Source organism: Rattus norvegicus, chromosome 7 (genome assembly GCF_021556685.1).
Source record: "Rattus norvegicus strain SHRSP/BbbUtx chromosome 7, alternate assembly SHRSP_T2T, whole genome shotgun sequence".
NCBI lineage: Eukaryota > Metazoa > Chordata > Mammalia > Rodentia > Muridae > Rattus > Rattus norvegicus.
In genome coordinates this window covers 40,791,904-40,817,222 of record NC_141540.1, presented here as the reverse complement: position 1 = coordinate 40,817,222, position 25,319 = coordinate 40,791,904, and positions in this window count along the sequence as shown.

Sequence of the window (25,319 nt, the reverse complement as noted above, 5' to 3'; positions counted from 1 at the left end):
TTCCAGCTGACAGATACAAGACACATCCTGCTTTAGCCTCCTGCTTTCCTTTCTCTCCCATCCATATTTGCTTGTGTCATGTGCTTACGTGTCAGTCTAGAATCACACTGGCCACCCACATCATCTCCTCTTGAATTAGCCTTATTTCTTTTTCCCAGTCACTTAGTGGCTGTATTATTATACACATATTATATTATTATTATACACAGAAGATACAGGTCTTTTCACTACATTATTTTTGTTACTAAGACTAGGTCTCATGTAGCCCAAGCTACATAGCTGAGATGACCTTGAATTCTTGATCTTCCTGCTTCCAACTCAAATTACAGGTGCACACTGTATATACCACCACACCACTTTTTTCTTTTTTTCTGATGGTATGGGGAATTGAACCCATCTCCAACTTGCTTTGTGGCAAACGTTCGATCAACTGAGGTACACGCCTAGCCCTGAACACTTACACTGTAGAGAGTTCTGTTCAAATGCCTTAGAATCGTAGGCTCCCATTGCCTCTCCTTCATTGTCTATCTCTAGCACTTCTTCCTTGATTTATCTCATCTCTTGGTGCCGGTGTTTTCCCCTTGCAAGCAAAACAGTGAGTTTTATGATATGTCATCCTGCCTACACTGTTGTTTCTATCTGCCTAGTTCTTTTATTTCTTTAGGAACAGTTCGTCCCGACCCATGTACACTTAGGTCTGTAAAAAGGACTTTGTGACAGGCCTCATTAGAATAGTCTCTAAAGCTGAGTGACTGTGAAAACATTTCCATAGCTAAGAGTGATGTGTCTGCCGCACAAATGTACCAGCTGGAATTAGCATAAAATCGAACACAGAAACTGTTTGTGGCAACGATGCTTCAGAAAACCTAATGATAAATCACATTGATCTCCATCAATTGTGAGTGGGTTTCATCAGCCAGGGAGGCACCCTAGTGTACAGAGGAAGACGGATGTGAGTACTGCACTGCGCTGGCTTAGAATCTTGTTTACATCCATTACTGATGGGGCTTAGTCGAGCTACTGAATTTCTCAGAGCTTTGTAGAGATTGCCGTCTCTGCCTGCATTAGATGGAACTCTTTGATAGCAAGTGGCAGAAATAGAGATCAAAGTAGCTTTTCCAGAAAAAAGGTACTAATGGGCTCCTGTAACTAAAAACATCCAGTGCCTTAGGTGTGACTGGATCCAGGGGCTCAGAGAATGAAGTTACATGGTAGGTTCCAGTTTCCAGTCCAGCTGTAATCTTGCCCTCCCCAAAAGGAGACATTGAGACTTCACACAGTAACAAAGCAAGCAGTCAAGAGCTTAATTTGAGCAAGCAAGAGAGCCGGAGCATGCTTTTTGCCAAGAAAACAACCTGGCCCAGCCGCCACACCATTGCAGCAGCCTGGGGCTTGTGTCTCTCCTCTCGTGGTTAGTTATTCTCCACCCCTTGCTTCCTGTCCAAGGTAGGCACTTCCAGAAACACAAAATGCTTTTCTTAGAAACCCAGTGCACTCAGAATTCTGGGTGTTTCCAGTACATACATAAGATGCAAGAACATGTATGAGAACTTAGGTACCACAAAATTGAAGGTTCAATAGGGGGGCAAAAAGTAATAGCATTTCCCATGATCCTTTGGCAAGGAAGCCACTGAGCAGTTTGAACTGATCTACTAGAGTAGACCACTATATGTTATTTGTTGTTTTTGTTGTTTGGTTTGGTTTTACATCGTTTCAAGGCCTTAAGCTCTCCCAGTGGAGGAGACTATCAGTAACTATCTTTATGCCTTATTTGGGAGATGGTCTTGGTCAGTCCCTCCTGGAGCTGAGATCCTGCCTAACAATAGACCAGCAATCTTCCCAGGCAAGCCATTGAAACATAGTTGTGGGAAGATCACTGTGTATAGCTGAAGACAAGATTTCTTTGCAACTCTGGACTCCAGAGGGAGATCATGTGAACTCACACTTTTCAAGACTCTTTTGACCAGGAGTACCATTGTGCCAATTAAGAAATGGAGTGTTCAGACAAGCAGAGTGGAGGCCGAGGTGAAGGAGCTTCACAGACCCACTTTGCCATACAGATGATATAGGATTGCAGTGGGATGGAGGCTATATCTTTCCCCAAAGAGAGGAGCGTACTCAAGAGTGGCGTGCTGAGGCGGTCCAGAGCAGAGGCAGCCATTGTATTCCATTGGACCATGCCTGCTGGAACAGGTCACAGGGTGTCTCTTCTCCTACCCTTTCCTCTCTTCCTGTCTCCTTTCCCCTCCTTCCCCTACCCTATTTTCTCCTCCCATCTCCTCCTCTGGTTTCCTCTATGTCTTTTCCCTCTCTGGGTTGTAGCCGTGGTTAAATGGTACAATATACATAAAATGACCAATAGCTAGGAGGAAAACACTTCATTAAAATACCACCATGCCTTCTGACCTTTAATCATTCAAGTGATTCTTCTATAGAGACTAAGATCTTCTCTAAACATGCGTGTGCTATCAACATTTATTTTGAAACAAGAGAGATGAAAAGTCTACTTTCCTCTAACATCTCTTTCCTCAATCAACACTACAGTCTGTACAGAGGACTGCGATTCTGACTTCCTTGGGGTCCATTATTTTATTAATAGAACCTCAGAAGGTGACAGTAACCCTCTGCTTCTTTCTTAAGTAAAGCAAATGCTGTGGTAGGAAGGACACTGGTCTGCGTTCATGTCTATTTCTATTCTAGAAGTTTCCTGCTTGTTAGTTTCACATTCAGCAGGTTAACAGTCATCAGTTTAACACTGAGAACTGCTCTTTTTATACAAATGTAGAACTCTTCAGACCAACGCAAAAGAAATTAAGATTTTTTTTCTTCATGCTATCAACTTAAGAAGCAGGCTAATTCAAAATGGTATCGTAATACACTGGTTCCATAATGTTAGATCCCTGTTTACTTCTGCCTTTCCAGTTCCACATTCTCAGAGTTTAATCCCACTTTCTTTTCTCAAGAAAGCTGCCCGAGTTCTATCTTCTCCACAATTCAGGCAGACAAGATGGAAAAACAAAATGCAACATTACTAATTTGATTTAGTCTTAGAAGTAAGTGTTTCCAACGCTCTACGCTGGAGGAGGCAAGAGCCATTCAGTGGACGATGATCAGGCTCGGTCACATCTATACTTCCAACATTCTTTAGATCTTTATCCGATGGAAGCTTCCAGTCTTTAAAGAAGCAAAAACTCTGAAAAGCTGTTGTGAGAACTATCATGTATGATTGGCTTCACAGTATGATGCACAAAGAAATTAAAGCAGGAATGGTGCTCATACCTTAGTTCCAAAGCCTGAATCGCAAAGTGTCACTGTGGACACTGGGACTGGAAAGGGAACCCTTTCAACACTCAGTGAGGTGCCCCATGCTCATTTTGCTCAGTACCCTTCTCATGACTTCGCTGTCTTCCTCTGCACCTACCTGATAGCGATTACGTCACCAAGGGCAATGGCTTGCTCACGTATCTGGGAAGCAGATTCAACATGAAGTAGCCACGCATTTTAACGGGCTCAAATATACCTTCTGATCCAGTTGCCCTCAAGTTTGCCTATAACATTGGCTTGCTTAAAACAGGAGGGAGCTCACTTTATCACTACTTGCTCGAGTTAAGAAAGTGCCACTGTGATTTTGGCAATCAACAAGTCCCTTTCCTGGCTGCCTGTTTCAAATCTCCACATTCTTTTATGTTTTTAGGGCCACCGTAAGGCCACTCTTCAATAGCTCACTTATGGCCACAGACTTCAGCACTCTGTTCATTCCCGGAGAGCCCGAAATAAGCGCTCAGCACTTCCTATGAATTGTTCTATGTGGTTATTGTCTTCCTATTTGAGTCTCCTATCTCCATGACTGAATTTAGGGACACGTTAGAGCAAGGAAGTGTTATCAGTAACTGCATCAGAACACCTGGAATAAAACTAGCTTCAGCAAATTATCTATCGATATGGCCATTCAATGAGATCAAATGCCGGTCCAAGGCCAGGATTACGTAATTCCCATCCATCTCACCCACAAGGTCAAATGTAGTTCACAAGCAAGCAGACGCTGAGCCTACAGGTAATCAGTTCAGCGAGGAAACAAAGTTTCCCCTGGAACAGCTGTGAAACAGGCAGAAGACCTTGATAGGTCTCTATGGGAGGGAGGTTTAATAGCTTGACATAGGAGTAACTCTGAGCACAAAGCTCAAAGTAATCAGATAAAGACTAGAGACAAAACCTGCCTAGAATGTATATGCTTGCTAACGAAAGCCACAGGATTCAACCAGGCAGCCTTTGTTACTGATTTAACAGTGTCTCCTGTAGTCCAGTCTGGCCTCAAATTCAATGTGTAGCCTAAGAAGACCTTAAACTCCTGATTCTACTGCCTCTACGTCCCTGGGATTATAGATGTGTGTTGCTATACCTGGCTCTGAGTAGATATTCCACCAGGAGAGGTGGAAGAAGTGCCCTTAACTGAAATGTTTACAGTGTGCTCTTTTGTCATTATTATTTTTATTTTAATTTAAAAATTTGATTGAAAACATTTTTCCATAAATATATTCTGACCATGGTTTCCCCTCCTTTATCTCCCCCCAGACCCTCCCTATCTCTCCACCCAGGAAATTCCATGTCCCCCTCTCTCTTCCCCCCTCTCCCCCCTCCCCCCCTCTCTCCCTCCCTCTCTCTCTCTCTCTCTCTCTCTCTCTCTCTCTCAGACAGACAGACAGACAAATAAAAAAGCAAACAAACCAGAATAGAAAAAAGTAAAAGCATCACACCCACACACACCCACACACACACACCCACACCCATAAAAACCACAAAATCAGAAACCATAATCTATAAGCAAAAGACCAGTAAAGAGAAAAACAAACAAACAAACCAAAAAACAAAAAGCAAAGAAAACATGAGACAAAGAGCCTCCAAACACCCCACTGAGTTTATATGTGTTGGCTATCAACTGTCGGGCTTGGGGCCTACTCTTAAATGTGGTTTATATACCTAGCGAGATCCTGTTGAAGAAAACTATTTTTCCTTTCCAATCAGTTAACAATTGTTGATTTCCAACTTCTGGGTTAGGGCTGGGGACTCATGTCTTCTTCCCTTCTCAGTGCTGAGACCTCATTTGGCTTGGACCTCTGCAGGCCCTGTTGGCGGGAAGCATGTTGTTGTCTCAGGACCATCCTACATCCCCATCAGCACATGAACCTCTGCTCAGACTGAGGGAAGAAATGGACTTCTGTGCAAAATGAGACTGGCGGTCTTAACCCTGGGACTGCCGGTGTAAGCCTTTTCCCATGTGAAGACTCGTGTGATTTGGTGAGGTTCAGCCTGACCAACATAGACGAGTGGAATCCTAGCAATATGGAGTAGGAATGAGAATATCTCAACCAGAAGGACACAGGAACATGGTACATGGTGTGTAGCTCAACTTCGGTGTGGAGGCAGACCACTAATGTGCATCCACATTCTTCTGGTTGAGAAAACCTGTCATGTAGCCACACGTCTCCTCTCTGCAATGGGGAGAACCCATCCCTCACATGTAGTAGTCATCATGAGGAGGCAGATGAATCAATGCGTGCAACCTCCCTAGAGCTCCTCCCAGCCCATAGCTGTCAAGAAATCAGCCAAGATTGTCTAAATGTTAGCAATGTCCATGTCCTCGTCATCGTCACTGAGAAAGCACAGCTTCACCTTGGCATTGTTTGCAGAGTGGCAGAGCTTGAGAGATGAGGGACGAGTGTCATGGACTGAAAGAACATGTCCTCCCAAGATCATGTGCAGGAATGTTGACTTCTGATTCCAGTGGGATGTCTTCAGAGGTAGGATCTATGGGACATCCTTAGGTGAGATGACATCATGAGGGTGAGGCCTTAATGATAGAGCAGCTTTGTAACAATAGCAAGAAAGAGCCCTCTCATGGCATATGAGGACACACTCAGAAGCCAGTTGTTTCCAAACCAGAATGTGAGTCCTCACCAGGTCCTGACCCAATTTCCAGGACTGCACAGACAAGCTCTCTGTTGTTTAAGTGTCTGGTTATGACAGTCTTGGTTAAGGCCACACCTATGGAAGAGAAAAGAGACACAAAGGCAAGAAGGGGAGGGGATGGAGAGGGTGAAAGAAAAGAGGACAGGAAAGAGACTGAGGTCAAAGGCTACCCGCAAGTAATTACAAAGAAATGGCTTTGCCTCTGGGTGCTGGTTACAAACTCCTTCACTCAGACTTAAATGCTCAGTACATTTGGAATCATAGGGGACGGAAGTGCTGGGGCACTGTAGCTCTGTGGAGTGACATGATTCCAGCTGCACACCTCTGAGAGTTCCCACTCTGTCATTCAGAGTATCGGCTCTTGTCCTCAGACCTACATAGGCCACCACTCCAGTTTAAACACAAATATATTATGGCTCTCAGAAAATAGCTTGGGACTGCCTCTCTCTGTGTCTTTCTCTCTCTCTTGGGCAAACATCCAAACCAAATTCCTTTTCAGAACCAGTCTCGTGGCTGTCTTTAAACCAATGAGTGGAGGTTGTATAACACAGCCCTCTGTAGCTGGGAGGCAACCATTTCCCCCATTAGCCCTCCCATCCGAGCATCTTCAAGTATTTCCAAAAACTTTATTTGTAATCTGAATACTATGTCATAAGTGTCAGACCAAGTCACAGTCCTTAATGGATGGTGACACCTGGCCCATGTGTTCTCCACACATTTTAGAATTTTGATAGTTTTTGTTACTATTGGTGACAATGACACAGGGTGATATTTTCCTTAGCCCCAACTAAACACATTTTTCTATTTAAAGTTTCAATCATGGTGGCTTACTGCTATGTGAAAATAAGACTTGGGCAATCAAACCCTCTTTGATTGAAAAGGCATGCTTTTCTTGAATGCTAACCCAAACTTCCCTGGGAAAAGCACCTAAGCCTTTACAAGTTATATTTTTAACACTTGTTTATTGTGTGTAGGTGTGTGCATGCCTACCAAGATATGGAGGTCAGAGGATAATTTGTGGGAGTTGATTCTCTTTTACCACCATATGGGTTCAGGAGATTGAACTTAGGTCATCAGACTCATTAGAAAGCATTTTTTACCTGCTGAGGCATCTTCAGCCCTAGGGCTTTTCTAGTTGATCACATAATGTTTAAGAACAAAGACAGCAATGGTTTGAAGCAGGCAAGACATTGAACTACTAGAATAAATTGACTTTGTTCTGGCAGGAACATGAATGTGCTCTTCCATGTCCTATGTACCTAGCATTTGTTCAATGTTCTCCACATTGAGATCATATTAGCCAACATGAACTACTAGTACCTTCTACTTAGAGTACTCGGTCTTAGCTTAAGGTCCCACTTCCTCTGTAGTCTCTATAGGACTAGTTTATCACAACTGACTCATTGTAAGATAACTGCGGGTCAAGTTAGAACTCAAGGCATTGCACACTCAGTATTTTGGTATGAATAAAGATTAGTGTGCTTCTACCAATGCATACTTCACGCACTCCCTGATTCCCGAGATTCCAATTGTCACTATGCACATCTGAGATACATGAGTTCCTTCCAAAGAAGTCTAAGCTTCAAATTCTGATCTATACAAATGGCATATCAAGAGCAACCTACCAAATATTGGTATAGTGATACCAACAAGATTGAAAATATGCTGGGGCAAATGTATCCCAAAACATGCTAGAGTGTAAAAACACAATATAGGAAAAAAAAAACCCTCAACTTGTAGTCAGAACATTGGTGCTGGAATCTTGCATCCGTTACTTTCTTTGAAATAAATCTCGCCTTCAAATAGAATCTCAGGCTCCTTTCTTCAGGGAACCTCTGTGGGACTAAATGAGATAGTATGTGTGAAAGAAGGAATTTCATAGCTCCGTGTGGATGCAGGCTTCCTACCTATTCCAATCAACTTTTGAATTCTGCCCCTCTGAACTAGCTCAACTCTGTGTCGTCATCGGGGCACAAATGCAGTTATAAGATTTGTTTTTCTTTAAGCCAGCAGAACAACTGGTTGTTACCTGATCCTTGACAACAGTTGGACATACTTCTTCCTTAAGTTAAATGAAGAGGTCTGGCAGCCTACAAGGGTAGCCTGCAGTAGAGCAACAGGAGAGAATTGTTTTCCTTGGGGAGAGTATAATTTCAACAGAAGGGCAAATTTACACATTTTATGTATTTTGAATGTCTCTGTTAAGTGCAAAGTGAATATAATTGGTTATGAGCTGTCTTGCCCATGGCCAGAAAGCACATTAAGCTGCAGAGTAAAATCCTTCAAATCTACTCATGCTCTTGTCAAGGGGTTCAGGCCTGCCTTTGTTGTTCTGTCTTAAATATATTTTGAAAAGCGTATATAGTTTCTGGACCTAACAGTTGTTTCTTCAAAAGGGTAAGATGGTTATAATACATCTGCAGCATCCAGCCATGAATAGTTATAGATGGTACTGCGAGTGTTCACATGTAGTAGTTAGCATGAAAATGAAGCTTGGGACAAGGTAAATGTATGAGGAGTCAACAGTAGGAGAAATACATCTCTACTGATGTCCTCCATGGATTCAATGCCTAGTAAAGTAGCTTTTGTGGGAGATTCAGAGACAAAAAGCTGAATTCTTCCCAACTTATCTGCCAGAAATAATCCATGTGGTATACCGTGACTGCTCAGTGGCCACTGTGACATTGTGACATCCCTGGTATCTCTTTACTAGGGAATTACGGGGCCAATATATAAAATCTGAAGTCCCAAACAGAAGCTAGGGAAATGGTAAACATTTGGGCTCACTGTCTGTCTATGGGAAGAAAGCTGTTTCTTTTCTTTCCTTCCTTCCTTCCTTCCTTCCTTCCTTCCTTTCTTTCTTTCCTTCTCTCTTTCTTTCCTTCTTCCTTCCTTCCTTTCTTTCCTTCTCTCTTTCTTTCCTTCCTTCCTTCCTTCCTCCCTTCCTTCCTTCCTTCCTTCCTTCCTTTCTTCTTGGAGTTTTAAAATATGTTCTAATTGAAATAGAATTATATGGTTCTCTCTCCTACTTTTCCTCCTTCAGACCCTCCCAGCTGTCTTCCCTAGAAGTCATCTTTCCATGAAATCTCCTTCTCAAGTTTACAACCTCTTTTATTTTGATTTTTAGTGTTACTACATATACATACATGCATCATACACACATGTATACAAATGTGCACACACATATACAAACCTTGCTGAGACAATGGATGTTATTTGTGTGTGTATGATTTAATCATTTCAGGGCTGACTACACTGAGTTAGATAACCAACATGGGGCTCATCCTGAGAAAGGCTGATCCTCCTTCTCCCAATAGTCATTGTTTGCCTGTAGTTCTATGCCTAGTGGGAGGTCTCAGAGAAAATTTCCCTCTCTCTTGTTAATATGTCTATTGATGTTGTCGTTCTTCCAGTCCTGACTGTGCAGCCATTTCCTGGAGACACTCTAACCTAGCAGAATTCCTGGTAATTTTAACTCTTAACATCTTTCCACCCCTTCTCCCATGATATTACCTAAGCCCCATGCAGGAGCTCTCATGTAGATGTATCACGCGTGGATTCAGAAGCTGTCCTGTAGATGTACCATACATAGATGCTGGAGCTGTCGTGTAGAAGTATCGATTGGAGTAAGGCTGTCCATGATCTCTCGATCTCTGCATCATATCCAGTGAAGCTATTTCTTAGTAATACATGTTAGGTAGTTTAGTCAAAGATTAGAAACCAGAAAAAAAAGAGACTTCCCAAATGATTCATGTTCAACTTAAGAAAGGCTGTCTATAGAGAAATAGAGAACCATCTATGCAATGAAAGTTAAGTTTGGGAAGCTCAACGCAGGAAGGATTGCTAAGTCTGTTACTAAAATATGGTTTGACTTCCAAAGACAAGAGTGGAGATCTGTGATTCGGTAATTGTGTGCATGCACAGTTGCTATATGCACAGTCGCAGATGATAGAAAGCCACCTCTCTGTGTCTAATACTTTAGGACACCTTTCCTCAGCACATGGTGGACAAATGCTGCAGAGGCACTCAGCTGAAACATCTTTATAAATGACGTTTAAACCGAAACTTCTTAAGCCAAGAAATGCAATGTTAATCAAGGGAGAGAACAGGAACTTCAGTTAATAAGGTTTCTCCATTCATAGGAGTGGAGATCATATCAACCACCAATGCTTTGAGAGGACACAGAGACTCCCAGTGCCATACTGTCCCTACACCCACCACAGAACACTGACCTGGCTGGGTGACAAGTCAAAGGATGGGTCAGCTGACAACTTCTATACAGATACAATCATTGTGGTTGGACATTAGACAGCCATGCTCTGCCTTTAGTGTGAAAAACACTTCCACTGGTCATAGGTCTGACAGGAAACTCCTTGATGTCATAAACGTGTGACAATAATTGACCTGCAACTGGGGACTTTCCACAATATCTATATTCCAGTAGTCCTCAGAAAATGACCCAAGTTCAATTGCCTCAGTCTGAGAGGTTGTCAAGAGATTGAACTGTTAAGGTAGCAATTTGTACACACAGTGTATGAGAGCTCAATTCTCCTCACCCTCATACTCCAAACTACGTATGTGTGTATGCATATTTATACATACATATATAAATAACACATATCCATACTGCAATATATAGTGTTTAAACATACATGTACACACACACACAACTTGAAATGTGTCATATTTGTTCTCACTATTAAGCAAGAGCAGAGATGTGCTGCAGGGCCTTCTACCTGGATGACGATTGCTGGCAACCTGCACACAGTGTTCCTAAGCCCTTGCCCTGCAACATGAAAATGTAACTGAGAATGTAACACACGTGCTCACAGATAGCACCTGCTCATGATGGCTACATCTAAGAATTTGTTGCAGCTTTGTTCTAGCTTTCCTTAGACAACAGTCTTATCTATGTGTTAATACTTGGGAGCAACGTGACTAGTTAAATTGCCGTGCAGATGATACCCAGACGCAAGGATGAGGCTGCGAGCTGAGAGGCCGAATGAGAGCGGAGGCATGCAAGGTTGGAGACTAAGTTATGCATGAGAAGGAGGGGAGAGATGAATCAGAACAGCCAGATCATGAAAAGCAACTCTTCCGTTGGTGTTCTTTAGTGTAATGTTGCAGAGCATTGGCTCAAACTCAAGGCTAAGCCTGAATTCTGCATCTCCTGCTTACAATTTGTGGACTGCACTTTTGAACTGCATCTGTCTGTCTGTCTGTCTAATCTACCTACCTACCTACCTACCTACCTACCTACCTACCTACCTATCTATGTAATCTATCTCTCCCCCCAATACACAAGAGAAGAGGACCATATTCTTCATATATGTATAAAGAGAACATTCTTAATAGCATGTGTTATTTGTTGAGTGTCTGCTCTACAAGAGGCATTGTAGCAACCATGCCGTCACACAGTTTACTCACCCTCAAATTGATACAATGGGGAATATACTATTGCTTTTCTTCCTGTTTGACACAGGAACAAACAGAGACTGGACTGCACTGGATGAGATGACTTTCTCAAAGGGAGTTTTGAACTTGGCAGGATGATTTTAAAGCTTGTGGTTTATGGACTAAGCTACCACCTATGCTGTATAGTACTTTATCATAGTTTAATTTGGCTCCTGTATGTAACAGTCAGAAGACTCATAAGACTTGAGCTAACTGACCTAGTCCTTTACTGAACTATGCCATGTGACACAATATACTGAAGGGAAATGATACTAGGAAGGATGATAGAGCCCGATCCAGAAATAATTGTGCTCTGCAGAGTAATATACATTGCTCCAGCCAATATAGCAATCTGCACATTAAGCCAAGGTATAGAATTAATACAGGTATTCATCAACGGGTGCAAATTTAAGAGTATTTGCACATAATGGGGTGCTATTTAGCCTGGGAAGAAGAGATCTCTTCATTTGTGCTTGCACGAAATAACTAGAAGGATGTAATGCTACATAAAACATCAGACGTAGAAAGACAAATGTCACACGACCTCATTCAAACATGGAATGTAAAATTAAGTTTACAGAAGACACAATAGATTGGGGCTGGGGTGGAGATAGGGAGATAGTTGGAAAATATTGGATGCACAATTTCATTTGAATGGGAGGACTAAAAACAGGAAATCTATTGTGCATTGGATAAAATCCATAGTTTATGACAGTGATTGTAATTTTTTAAGTTGCCGAAAGTAGATACACTTTCATCATGAAAGTGTTGTCTGAGGTAACATGCATGAGCGTCCGCTTACCTAGGCTTCCACAAAGCATGCATATTTTGAACACCATGTACTTGATAAATACGTTCGATTTTGTCAATTAAAAATAACTGAGGTGCTGGAGAAATAGCTCGAGGGAATGTGCTTATCTAGCATGCTTGGAGACCTAGGTCTAGTGCCCAGCACAGAACGACAAAAATAATAACTAAACTCAGGCAGTACCTAAACTCATTTGTACCCTCTCGATTTTCTAAGTTCAGGGATTACAGGCATGGCCTACCAGGCCTGGCTGAATTGTTTAATGCAGAAAACATGAAAGGTTCCTAGGCAGGAGGGGCTTCCATGTTGCAAGCAAGCTGACCTGGGTATGGCTGTGCCTCAGTTGCTAACCCAAAGCTTATGCTGGGTTCTCTGACAGTCCCTGACCTCCACCCACACCCCTAAAATTTCACATTATGCCACAGTTGGTGGCCTTAATATTCAGAGCAGGGTCACTCATGGGTGGTTTATTAAACCATCTGTGACTGAGTCAGCAGGTGAGAATGTCTAATTCTAGCTGCAACTGACTGACCTTGAACCCAGTGTAAAGCACAACCTCTATTGGTATATCAGTTAACCCAAACAGGAAGGCAGACGAAAGGAAGGGTAGTCACGGAGGTCATTTGTTCTGTCTAACTGCCACAGCTCTTTAGACAAGAGGAAGACTGCGAGTGCTTAAGATTTTTGTCCATCTGCTCCTTGGAAATGTCATTATATAAATGAAAGGACGACTCTGGTCTTTCCCTGCCTCAGACATTGGCATCAGGACACGCCCTTTGCACAATGGCCCTTGTTGAAGGCAGAGCCCACAGGAAACCTGTCACTCCAAACAACTGTCGCATTCTGTTGCGATCAGTCATAGGAAGAATTGCAATGTCGACCTCCCCCAGTACAGGGGATGGGTTGATGGCCACAAGACTGAAAAGACCTTGCCTTGTCTGCCAACAACACGGGTCTGTGCAGCTGCCCGGGCCAGGCAGCTGGGGCTGGAGGGTCTACCCACCCACTTCCTGTGTCTGGCTTTGATTTCTTGGAAGGCAGATGGTCTTATTCCAGCATCATCCCCCATTCAGCCAGACAAAAACAAGTCCAAAGCTACCCTTGCTTGTCTGTTCCTCTTCGGGCTTTGTGTCACCCTCTTCTGAGGTATTTGCCTCCAGTTCTGTCTGTTTTGGAAAGGTTTGGTAGGGAAGCAAAGACTGAGAGGCAAAATAGGTAGATAATAAAAGAGAACCCCAAATAATTTTTGCTTGGAAATAGTGTATTTGAAAGCAGGTCTTTTGTTGCTATTTGTTTTCTGATGCAGGCTCTCATGTAGCTCAGGCTAGCCTCAAACTTGCCTTGGAGCTAAGGATAACCTTTAGTTTATGATCCTCCCATCTTCACCTCCTGAGTTTTGGGATTACTGGTAGGTGTTACCTTGTCCAGTGTAGGGAGTGCTAGGGATTCAACCCATCCTCATCCGAGTTTGGCCTGTGGGACTGGGATGGGGCCTGAGCACTGGGAGTTTGGTGAAGAGCTGCCCTGGTTACGCTAATCTGTAGCAGAGCTGGAGAATCTGAACTCAGCTAGTGATTTTCAAAGTTGACCGAGCATCAAACCCCATGAGGGGAGACCAGGAATGCTGAGAGAGCTCAGCGACCTTCCCACCTCAAAACTGAGCTGTGCCGGAGCCTGGGTATATGTGGCCTTCTTCCCTCCCTTCTTCCCTCTCTTGTTTCCCCCTTCTCTTCCCTCACTCTCTCTCTTCCCTTCCAAGGATTTCATTGGTGCCTTTGTTGCTAATATGTTGTCTTGTTTCTCTTCGTAAATTTTTTCACAGTTAACAACCCATTTGCATCTGTTTGTGGTATGTAACAGGATGGCTTGCTGTATGCATAAGATGTGGAATGGCTCCATTGAGCTAACAAGCATGCTGTCACAGGCTTACCTTTCTTCGTTTCTCGCCAGTGCCCACATTTGCAGTGCCTCCCTAAGCCAGGATCTAGGTCACGTGCTGAGGAGAATCAGTTTTCAGAACTGTCTGGCTTCGCAGGCCCCATCCCCTCTCACACTTGGCACAATGCATTACTGTTGACTAATTTGCATGTCTCTTTCTGGCACTAAAACCTAAGGATACCAGCTCCTTTAGAAAAGAAAACAAAACAGCAACAACAAAAACAAAATACATAACTAACTGACAACAAAAGTGCGACCTTTCTTTGGTCTCTACATTATATGGCAGATGTCCAGCAAATGGTTGTGCACTGAATAAATGAGGACTGGTTATGACAGTGAAAGGCCAGCCTGCAGCAAAGGTCCCGCCATCTAAGGCATCTGATCTAATAACAGCCCCGTGTTTCAGAGCTTTCGTCTAGAAGGGGAGGGCTTCTGTCTTGAGATCTGGTGGGAGGGCTGGCATGGCAAAGCCCTTGTCAGAACACCAGAATAAAAAGGCTTTATGCAAAAGCAGATTGTATGACATTACATCAACAACACTCCTTTTAAAACTGACATTTAATGAGTATCTCTATCAATAAAGGCCTTTTAAGAGCTCTCCATAAAATGTTGTGAAAAACGAGAACATTTAAAACACGGGCAAACAATGAACCCCATTCACACAGCTTCCTCACACGCTTTCTCCAGCGTCCTGGACTCAACGGGCTCACTTATTCTCCGCTGGCGAGGTTGGCACATGTTAACCATATTGATTGTCTGATTAGACATAGAGCCCGTGGCAATGAGAGCTTACAAGAGGAACCCATTTGTCCCTCTGGGTTAGACATGGATGTCAGACTTAATACACATTCAACCACAAAGCAATGGAAGCAGGTAGGAATGTGTGATTCCCAGGGAAATTAGACTCCTGTGCTGGACAGTAACTTCATTGTTTCAAGTAAACTTTGCAAAGTGATTCCAAAGAGATGTTTAAACAAGGGTTTACTAATCCTTACTAATTTCTAAAGGAGCTACTCTCCAGGAAAAACGGGCTGTCCCTTGTTCTTCATTGATCTATAAAGCATTAAACAGCAACAGTGTGAGAATATGCTGCCATAGCTCTTTTGGGTCTGAAACACAGAACTGACAATGTGATATTTTGGTGGAGGATTTGCATGGGGGTGGGGTGGGGGAGTTGGTTGTTGTACTTTCCGAGACCTTCTGCTTGGATGACCACTAGAAAAACAGGTTATTCCCTGAGATGCAGAAGCCAATTCCTGGTGTTATCATCAATAATGTCAGAGAAAACCCAATATGAGAGCTCCTTTGAGTTTCTGATCAAACTATTTTCTCTGTAGCTCTGTACCTCTCCGTGCCTCTCTGTTCACTACCATTGGATTGGATTCTCAGACTTGAAAAATGTCAAGATATTTGGATGCTGACTTTTTAAATCAAGTCTATCATTGTTGAACTGCATTCGACACTACTATAAGCAAATGAACAGTGGATTGGAAATGATCCAGTTAGAAATTAGAGATTCTACAGGTTGTGCTTGGATTTCCTTTTAACAACCAAAGGTGGGGAGATACTGGTGGGGGAGCTCTACCCCCTCATAGGAGAAGGGGAGGGGAGATGAGGAGAGGGACTGTGTGAGGGTGGAACAAGGAGGAAGAGGGCAGCCATTGGGATGTGAATAAGGTAAAAAATAAATAAATAAACAAACAAACAAACAAACAAATAAATGGGGAAAAAAAGAAAAGCAAAATTTACCTAAAATCTATTGGTTATACAGTTGGGATTTAGAGCTGAGAGTGTGGTCAAGCAGAAACAAGTCCCTTCAGGTGTCCATTGTGTATATGTGGTTGATTTCCTGGTCAGTCGATTCTTATATTAGCACCACTGCCTTCATAGCTCCCTCGTTTCCATTGCATGAGAAAGCTGTAAAACACAGGTAGAACCGTTCTTAGCCTTGTTGGGCCCATGTCCAATGTTGAAATGGAGGCCATCTATCTTTTTTCTAAATATTAGAAGGTACAGCTTGGGAGTGCTCAGTCGGCAAAGTGCTTGCTATGCAAACACGAGGACCAAAGTTCTTTCCTCAGGACCTGAGTCGAAAACTGAGCCTAGTCTTAAGTACTTTGTGAGGGGGGAGGGGAGATCCCTGGAGCCTGCGAGCCAGCCAGCCCAGCCTAACAGGTGGACCCTAGGTCCCAGGCAAAGAGTCCTTGTTTCAAACACCAAGGCGAGTAATTCCTGAGGAACAGCATCTGAGTTTGACCTCTGACCTCCACACACATGAAAAGGTATACAAGTACCTGCACATACACAAGCACACATATGACACATACCCTCACATGCAAAAATATTAGACATTAGACGTTAGCATACCTGAAGCGAGCAGGTGCTTGATAGAGAGTATGTCCCCCTTTCCCTTCTAATGACAAAAAATTTAAAACCTATTGTTCTCATGTAATTTGGAAACCTAAAAAGGATAAAGGTGACTGAATTAATGAACCTGTGTATGTCTGGTTATTCATGACAAACATGAATGATTTATTAGTAAAAAGCATCATGTATATATCCCATGAAATTAACGTTGTCTTTATGTCAGTACTTCACATAATTTGATTCCATTATAATAATGTTCTAAAGTATTAAAAATTAACATACCATTAGATCTGAAATGCATATTAAATTTGATTATATTTTAATCAAAAGTACAAGCCAAAACCATCCTAGACTATAAAAGCATTACTTTTCAAATTTTCAACGTTATTTTTTCTTCTCCAACATTCAAAGTGTTTTATCAAAACAAAAGGAAAGTGAAAATTATAATTAAGAAGTGGCAAAAAGTAGGGGTGGTAAAAGGTGATTAAATAAAGCTTGGATTTCATTTATTCTCTAAAATGGAATCAAATGTTACTAAATTATTTTTATAAAACGTAAACAAACCAGTTCTACAAGGCAGCAGGTATTAGTTACCACTGTAAAGGACACAGCTGCACATCCTACACACTTCGTATAAAACAACTGGACAAGTCCCATAGCTTGTTTTTATTTACTTTACCTGAGCATTCCTACTCAAGACAGGTCAAGGGAAAAGACCTAGATTTGGTATAAGAACATGGCCAGGACTGGCAGGTAGGGCTAGTTAACAGAGTCCTTCCATGGGCAAAGCTCAAGGCTTGTGCTTCTGATATGGGTAGCTTGAATACCAGAGCGAGGACCTCAGTGAGGGGCTGGATTAAGTACACCACACACTGATGCCATCCCAGGTATGTGACCCCTGGGTCTCTTAGCCTTAGTGTTCCTAAGAGCCAAGTAGTTGTAGTCTTTCTTCCAACCTATAGAACTCTAGAAGCCCTAGAAGTTGTGCCAACAATATGTCTCCTGATCAGATCTGCACCTAACAGAATGATGTGGGACTTGGAAAGCCCTTGGAGGAAGTCAGAGCATCCTATTACCTGAACTATACGGTGTAATAGGCGGCCATCTATAGTAAGTACCCGCTTCTGAGGAACAACAGTAAGGGGTTATGGAAGGGCTTTAGCTGGGGACTGATGAGAAGCACTGAAGAAAAGGGGCTTGTGAATGTCACAGGCACCTGACTGTCTGAGCAGGGAAAGTGGGAATGAACTCTGGTCCACAGAACAGGGTCCAGCTGCTAAGCCAATGCCTCAAGCTGTCTGTGTTACACACTTATTTACTTATTTAGCGACAAGATAATTCTTTTCTTTAGCAGTTTTCACTTCAATTTACTGACTAGACAGTACATCAAACCATAAGAACTCCTGGAAAAGCTAGCCATTAATCCACATTACTATTTAACAATGCTGTCTTGGTAGGAGTCATTTCAAATTACTTACTTTAAACATTCAGATCGCCGTGGCAGTCTCCTTAGTGCACTGATGGTCTTGCAAAGCCACTAGAGAATAATGCTCAGTGGGCTTGTTGCTCTGTGTTCTGTCAAGGTGTCCTGTGACTTCACCCTGGTGTCATTTTAACTTCCTCATTAGAGGTATGGGCCAGAAGAACAAGAATAAATTCTGACTCTACCTACACTGAATTAGGGATACATTCCAGATTTACTGTAAGGAAGACTTACTAAATTAAGTTTTGTATTTAGTCTTCTGCAAACTGTCATGCTTCAAACGTGAATCAAATCTACTTGGTGTTCCTTCTATGCCTATAACATCGATGAAAACCCCCAACATTCAAAAGCTCATAAATTTTACATTTAACAAATCCAGTGTGAGAAAAAGGTGTCATGAGAGTTAAGAACTTTGCAGCTTCTCAGAGCAAAGTGACTTGGCCTTTTATTACTATGTGCAGCCCTATCTCCAGAGCTGAGAGCAAATATGGCAGAAAACTGTCTTCCCCAGGCACTACTTGAGATGGGTAATCTTGTCAACCTGACTAGATTTACTAAATCCTCGCTAAAACTTACCTGTGGGCGGATCGATGGGGGCATTTCCAGAAAGACTTAGCTGAAGGGGCAGGCTGGCCCTGAACATAAGCAGCCCCACCCCCACAGGGAGGGTGGCAGCCCGGAATAAAGAAATAAAAGGAAGAAAGGGAGGTGAGGACCACATTCATCATTCCTGCTTCATGGCTGTGAAATCTGGTGTGAGTGTAGCCCACACTCCGTGCACCATGGGTTTCTTGACTCAAGGGGCTTCAAGCCATGAGCTAAAATTTCTACCTTACTTCTGGTAATCAAATACAGCAATAAGAGAAGCAACGAGTACAATAGAATGATATAAGATAAAAAGACACCCTAAACGTTGACTGACTCATAAAACCAGACTGTTTAAATAGAGACACTTTTATCAAAATCTAGCAAACCTTGTGCACTCCTCAGGATTATTTTCCCTATCTCAGTGGAAATGTGTAAAACGCTCATTCAATTAGAACAGACAAAGCTCATTTCTGCCTGGAAATTCAAAAGTTCTGAATGTGTCAGCTATCCTAAAAAACACCAGGAACCACGTGTGGCCTGAAGCACCGCATCTGTGTATCATGGGCTTTCTAGAGATAAATGGTTTTATTTATGGGCCTTGTTGAGATAATGTTTTCGCTTCAACTGGTCCTAAACAGACTTGCAGTCGGGAGATAACGAAAGCAGGGCGCATTTAACAATTTTATGTTCTGATTCTGGCTGCAGTAAACAATAAGTTTGTCAAAGAGAGGAAATGCAGGTGTTAACACTCCAGTTGTACAGACTTCTTCATCATCACCATCAGCACTGTCATCATCATCGTCAGCACCATCACCACGGTCACCATCTTCACTCACAGAGGAACTCTTGTTCAGGGGAATTACTCCATGGTGTGGAAGTGTTAATGTGTCCCAGGACTCAAAACCTAAGTCAGTGTTACTGCCTGCCTGCCTTGCCATCCAACCGTCCCATGTTTTCATTTGACTTCCAGCAATAACTGTGCTCTCCTCCCATTTACTCATATTGTCATGGGGTAATTCTTCCAGAACCCAAGTTAAATCTGAATTAGAGAGCAACAAGCCGCTACCTATGCCTTGGACTAGCCTTGGACTACTCGCTGCCTACCCTTCCTGTCCTTGGGGGTTGGAGATGAGGTGGCCCAGAATCACCTACACAGACTCCAGGAGCAGGTGAGAAACACTGTTGCAAGTTTCTTTAACACCCTCCACCTGGGGCCCATTGGTCCCTAGAAAGCATCTCTTCTAAACAGCAGTCACTGATTGGCTGGCATTGTTTGCATCAGCAATCCTTGTTCTCTCAGGCAGTCTTCAATTAGGTCCTCCTGCAGGAGGTGCCTTTGAGGCTGTGGGCTCCCTGGTGTTTACAAAGGTGGCCACCACTGTTCCTCCTACAAACAAAATAAGCAGCTTGAGAGTTACCGGCAAACGTTCTCCAGGATTCCCAAGCAGTTCTAAGTCTCTGGGGGCAAGAATGCCTGTGGATAGATGGTGGGTGGCCTGTCTAGCCTGGGGAGGTGGTAATGTCTTTTTAGTAACTGCATCCCTATATAGCCAAGCTCACTGCCTGCCATATGTTCCTACATTCTTCATTTCTTTCTGTACTATGGGGACTGAGGCCACAGCCTAGGCCATGCCAGAGAAGTGGCTCTATCATGCTCTCTTTAATTTCAATATTAACTGTCAATGTATGATCAAAGTCATGAAGACGTCCTACTTTAACCTGCCACAATCATGGGCTCCAAACAGGAAATAAAATGTCCAAAGAAGGATGTTATTTTTTTTTTCTCTTGGGGAATTGTCTAATGGGGCTGTTAACAAAGACAGTTTGATACAGAGCACATAGTATTCAAATTGCTACCTCTGGCCATTGACATTCAATCCACCTTTGTAGAGGACCTACTATGTGCAAGATATTACAGAAAGTGTAAAAACAAGCGATATGGTCCTCTTCCCCTGAGAAACGAAAGAGGACTCTGAGAGACAGTGCTGAACAAGTGGTAATCAAGTCATAAGGGCTAGAATGAGACGGGACAGTAGGAACGAAGGATGACACAAAGAAAGACACTTCCTCGTACCAGTGGCAGAAGGGGTGCTGATGGAGGTTGGAGAGAGGGAGGTTGGTCACTTCTGAATAAAAGAAGAAAGAGCCTAGAGAAGACTCCCAGAAAGCAGATGAGAGAGAAATCGGGGCAGATGCTATCTTGTGGACATTGGGTTCAGATGATCCCATCCCCCAAACACCATCAGTTTCCTGCTTCACTTCAACGCTTAGCCAGGTGGCCCTCCTACTTCCCTGTTTTCCCAGCAGACTGGATTTCAGCTCATTCAGGGTCACTGAAATGTGTTGCTCCCTCTGCCCAATTCACTGTACTCAGATTTCCTTGCAACTTCCTGACCCTCAAGATTCATCCACCAGGTGTGACTCCAGATAGTGACCTGATATTTGTTAAACTTCTGATAGGTTCTGTGTATGTCTGACTTGTTTCATCAAGCTTGAAGGGGGAACCGAGGCTTGAAGGCAACGCTCCTTAGCCTCACTTCCAACCATCGCACCTTGGGGTGTCCCCTTCTCACCTTCTTCTGAGGTTGGTGTGTGTGACCAGTGGGAGACTTCGAAGTATTGATAGGCCACTTCTAAGCTTCGCTGTAAAAAAATCTATGGGTTCTGACTAGTCCCTCCTTAGGGTCACACACCTTGGGGGAAGCCTTTTGGGATCTTTGTGGTGGGAAGATGAAACCTCCTGCCATGTTAGCGAGCTCCATGGTAAGCCCTTCAGCCCAAGTTGCATATTCCAGCAGGTGACAGACTGCAGCTTTATGAGTAAGACCTACCTCGCCAAACCTGCCCCAGGCTCCTCACCCTCGGAACCACGGAAGATGGTAACTGCTAGCTGATTGAAGCTCTAAGCTTATTGTAATACAACGATAAAATGAAAAGAATGTAGCACGATATATGTGTTCTTGTTGTTATTTTTACTTTGTGTATGTGTGCATGGTGCACATGTGAGCATCGATATGTGCCTATGGGCATCTGTGTGCCCAGGTGTGCAAGGTTCCTCCCATCTAGCTTCAATCAATTTAGAGGTAGCATCCCTTACTGGACCTGGAACTCACCTCTGTGGCTACACTAGTTTACCCGGATTGCCTCTAAAGGACAGGGAATCGAGGTGTGCCTTCCTGCTCCCGGGGTCCATTTCTCTTGGGTTTCCATTCCCAGTCCTCACACTTGCCCAAGCAAGGGTTGTGTACATTGAGACCTGACCCCAGATCCTATTCTGTCACTCTTTGAGGTGGGATTCATATAAGCCAAAATGCAGAGCTCTAGAGCTTTCGTTTAAATGAGTTTGACCTACGGTTATATGCAAATGTGTAATCGCCTCTCAAAAAGGAGGTACACAATCTCCATCACCCAGAACATTTTCTGTGTCCTTCTTAGTTAGTTCTCATCTCTCATTAGAAATAATTGCCTTTGTTGTTGTTGTTATTTGTTTGTAGGACCACAGATTACATTGTCTTATTTTTTATCCATCTCCCAAGTGGAATCTTACCTTACACACTGCTTTCTTTCCCAGTCACCATCTCTCTTGTTTAGATTTGCTACACCATTGCGTAAGTCTTTCATGTCCTCCTCTTTGACACCGGGTCTCATTGTCCCGCAGCGCTGGAACTCACTGGGTAGAGCAAGCTGAATTCACAGAGATCTGGGTGCCTCTGCCCTCTGAATGCTGAGAGTAAAAGCATGTGTTGCCACCCTGGGCTTCATTTACTTTAATTTTATTTTGCTACAAAATCGTATTTTATTATGACTATATCACAGTTTGTTCGTTCATATTTGCATTGGTGGGGTTTTGGGTTCTTTCTAGCTTTTTTCTTCCTTTTCTTGTCTTTTCCTTTTTTTTTTCTTTTTTGAATGATGGTGTCATTTATGTTGGAGAATCTTTGTGGTCTTGTGTTTTCATTCCTCCTATGTGCTAAGACCAGAAATGCTGGTACGACTATAGACCAGTCTTCTTAGCCTTCCTAATGCTGTGATCCTTTAATATAATTCCTCATGTTGATACGTCCCCCAATCATAAAGTTATTTTCATTGCCACTTCATAACTGAAATTTTGCTATGTTATGGACCATAATTTAAATATGATATGTGATCCCGGTGACAGGGTCATTTGACCCCCAAAGGGGCTACAACCCACAGGTTGAGAATGACTGCTTTAGATGGTATCTATCTGTAAGAAATGGACAGAGATCTCTCCAAAATGTTGGTCTCCTTTTACATCTATCTGCACCAGCAGCTGTGAGAATTATACCTCAGTTATATCCTTTTCAATGTTTGATGTACTCATATTGATGGTACTTTTTATTTTCAGTGGGCTAAGAATTGAAACCATGACCTCAACCATGCTAGTCAAGTGCTCTACCACTGTGCTATACCCCAACCCCACCAATATTTTGATTTTTAACTGTTTAATGAGAGAGAAATGGTATCTCCCTGTGTGTTTAGATTTCTTAATGGGCAATAACAGCAGAGACCATTACTGGCTATGGAGACTAAAATCTATAAGGGTCTTCAGGCTTCCTCTGAAATTCCTGATGTAGACTCTACCCTTAAATCACTATTTGTTAAAGTAGATGGACCTCCTCTTGCCAAGACTCCTCCTATGGCTCTTCATTCCCAGGTCTCGCTACTGTTCCTCCCCATCCCATTTTTAATTTTAGGATCAACATCATCACCTCTCACTGTTCTTTCAGTAGCCTACTTACTCTCTCCCCTAGACCCAGCATGGGTCCTTTGTTTGATTGGTTGGTTTTGTTAATTTTATTTATTTACTTTATATATATGGGAGTTTTGTCTTTATGTGTCTGTGCAAGCATGGTACGTGTCTAGTCAGAGTAGGGTGTGGAGTCCTCCTGGGATTGGAGTTATAGATGGTTCTGAGGTGCCATATGGGTGATGGGAATCAAACCCATGTCCTCTGGCTCTTAACTGCAGAGTCATCTATCTTGCCCTGAGTCATTTAAAATGTGTGTGTGTGTGTGTGTGTGTGTGTGTGTGTGTGTGTGTTCATGTGCATGCACATGTGTGTTTATATGTTCGTGTGTGTATGCATATATATTTATATTATAACATCACATCATTTGCCCATTTTCTTTCCTCTCCCCAAACCTTCTCATCAGCACAAGGTTCTTGCTGAGAGGAAGTAACAGAGATAAGGTTGGCAGGCTGATAAGTATTTCATCACTGCTTCTCCCAAGAAAATAGTTAATGAAATTGTAAAGTTTTGCTTGGGGAAATAAGTTTATTGGAACTACATGCTTCTGATTTTAAAAACTCCTTAACAGTTTTTATTCTTTACATTTGAGGCTAGTGTGCTGGTCTCTGTTCTCTGGACCTCAAATTTATAGTGTCCACTGCCCCCTGGAAAAGATCAAATAGGAGTTGTTTCAAAGATAAGATACAAAATGATGCATTCGTTTATCAAGTTGAAATGAACATGGGTGGTCCCTTTCGAACTCCTTTCTCATATAAATCCAACACATATCTATGCAGTTACTCAATACCAGGCAATGCTAGGCACATGGTCGCACCAAAGAGAAAGAACAGTAAGAAACACATTGACCATAATGGACCATAAGCACTATACCTGGACTGACAATCTCATTCAGATAGGAGAGGGAACTGATTATACTTGGAGACCAGAGGATGCTGTAGGTATCTACTGGCCTTTGGATGTATGGTACCAGGAAAAGTGTAGTCTCAGCTGTTTCAATAGCCCCAAGTGGGACTAGCTAGTAGTCCAAGCAAACATTCTGAACACTCACTGTTCCAGGCTTTGTCAGTCACCTCACCTGCATGAGTTCATTTCCTTCAATAACACAATGGTTGGAAGATATGGGATACTCTCCTTACCTCATCTCACAACTGATAAGCTGGAGAATGGGAGGTACTTAAGCAACATCCAGGTCCCATAGCTAGCAACTGCCAAGTTCATATTTCATACCCAAATACGTTTGTCAGCAGGATCCATCTTGACCTCCATGCTTAAGAAAATAAAACTTAATTGAGGAGGGCAGAGCCCGGTTGCTATGAGAGAGGGGCCATCACTCAATGGGCAGTATTTACTCATGCACTGGACCTTGCCTGTAAGCCAGTCTGCATCATGCCTCCTTGTGAAACACAGCTTTGAAGAAAGAGCCTAGAGACCAAAGTGGATATATGGACATCTCAGGGAACACATATATCGTGGGTTTTGATACAGTTCATTTTGAAATAATAAGAGCAGCTCCTGTCACTCCCAGAAGGATCCTGACTTGGTAGAGGCCATAGTTTACTTTCTGTCACTGATAAACATCATAATGTACAGCATCTTTGGTAGGAAGGGATTTATTTGGTTTATATGTTGGGTAGCCAAAGCAGGGACACAAGCAAAGCAGGCACCTAGAGGCAGGAACTGAAGCAGGGACCATGGAAGAGTACTGCTCACTGGCTGGCTCTCCATGGCTCTCACAACTTTTATAGTTAGGATGTGGCTGAACTCTCCAGGCATGAATTGAAACCTCTCTATACAAAAGCGTTCCTGTGACTTGAGGTAGTAGAAGGACAACCCAAACTGCTTGAATTTGATAGATGGCAGGTCTTTGAACATTCCTGACACCTCACACATGGACGATAACACACAGAGGTTGTTGACACTGCTCTCCATTTTGTAGATGAGAA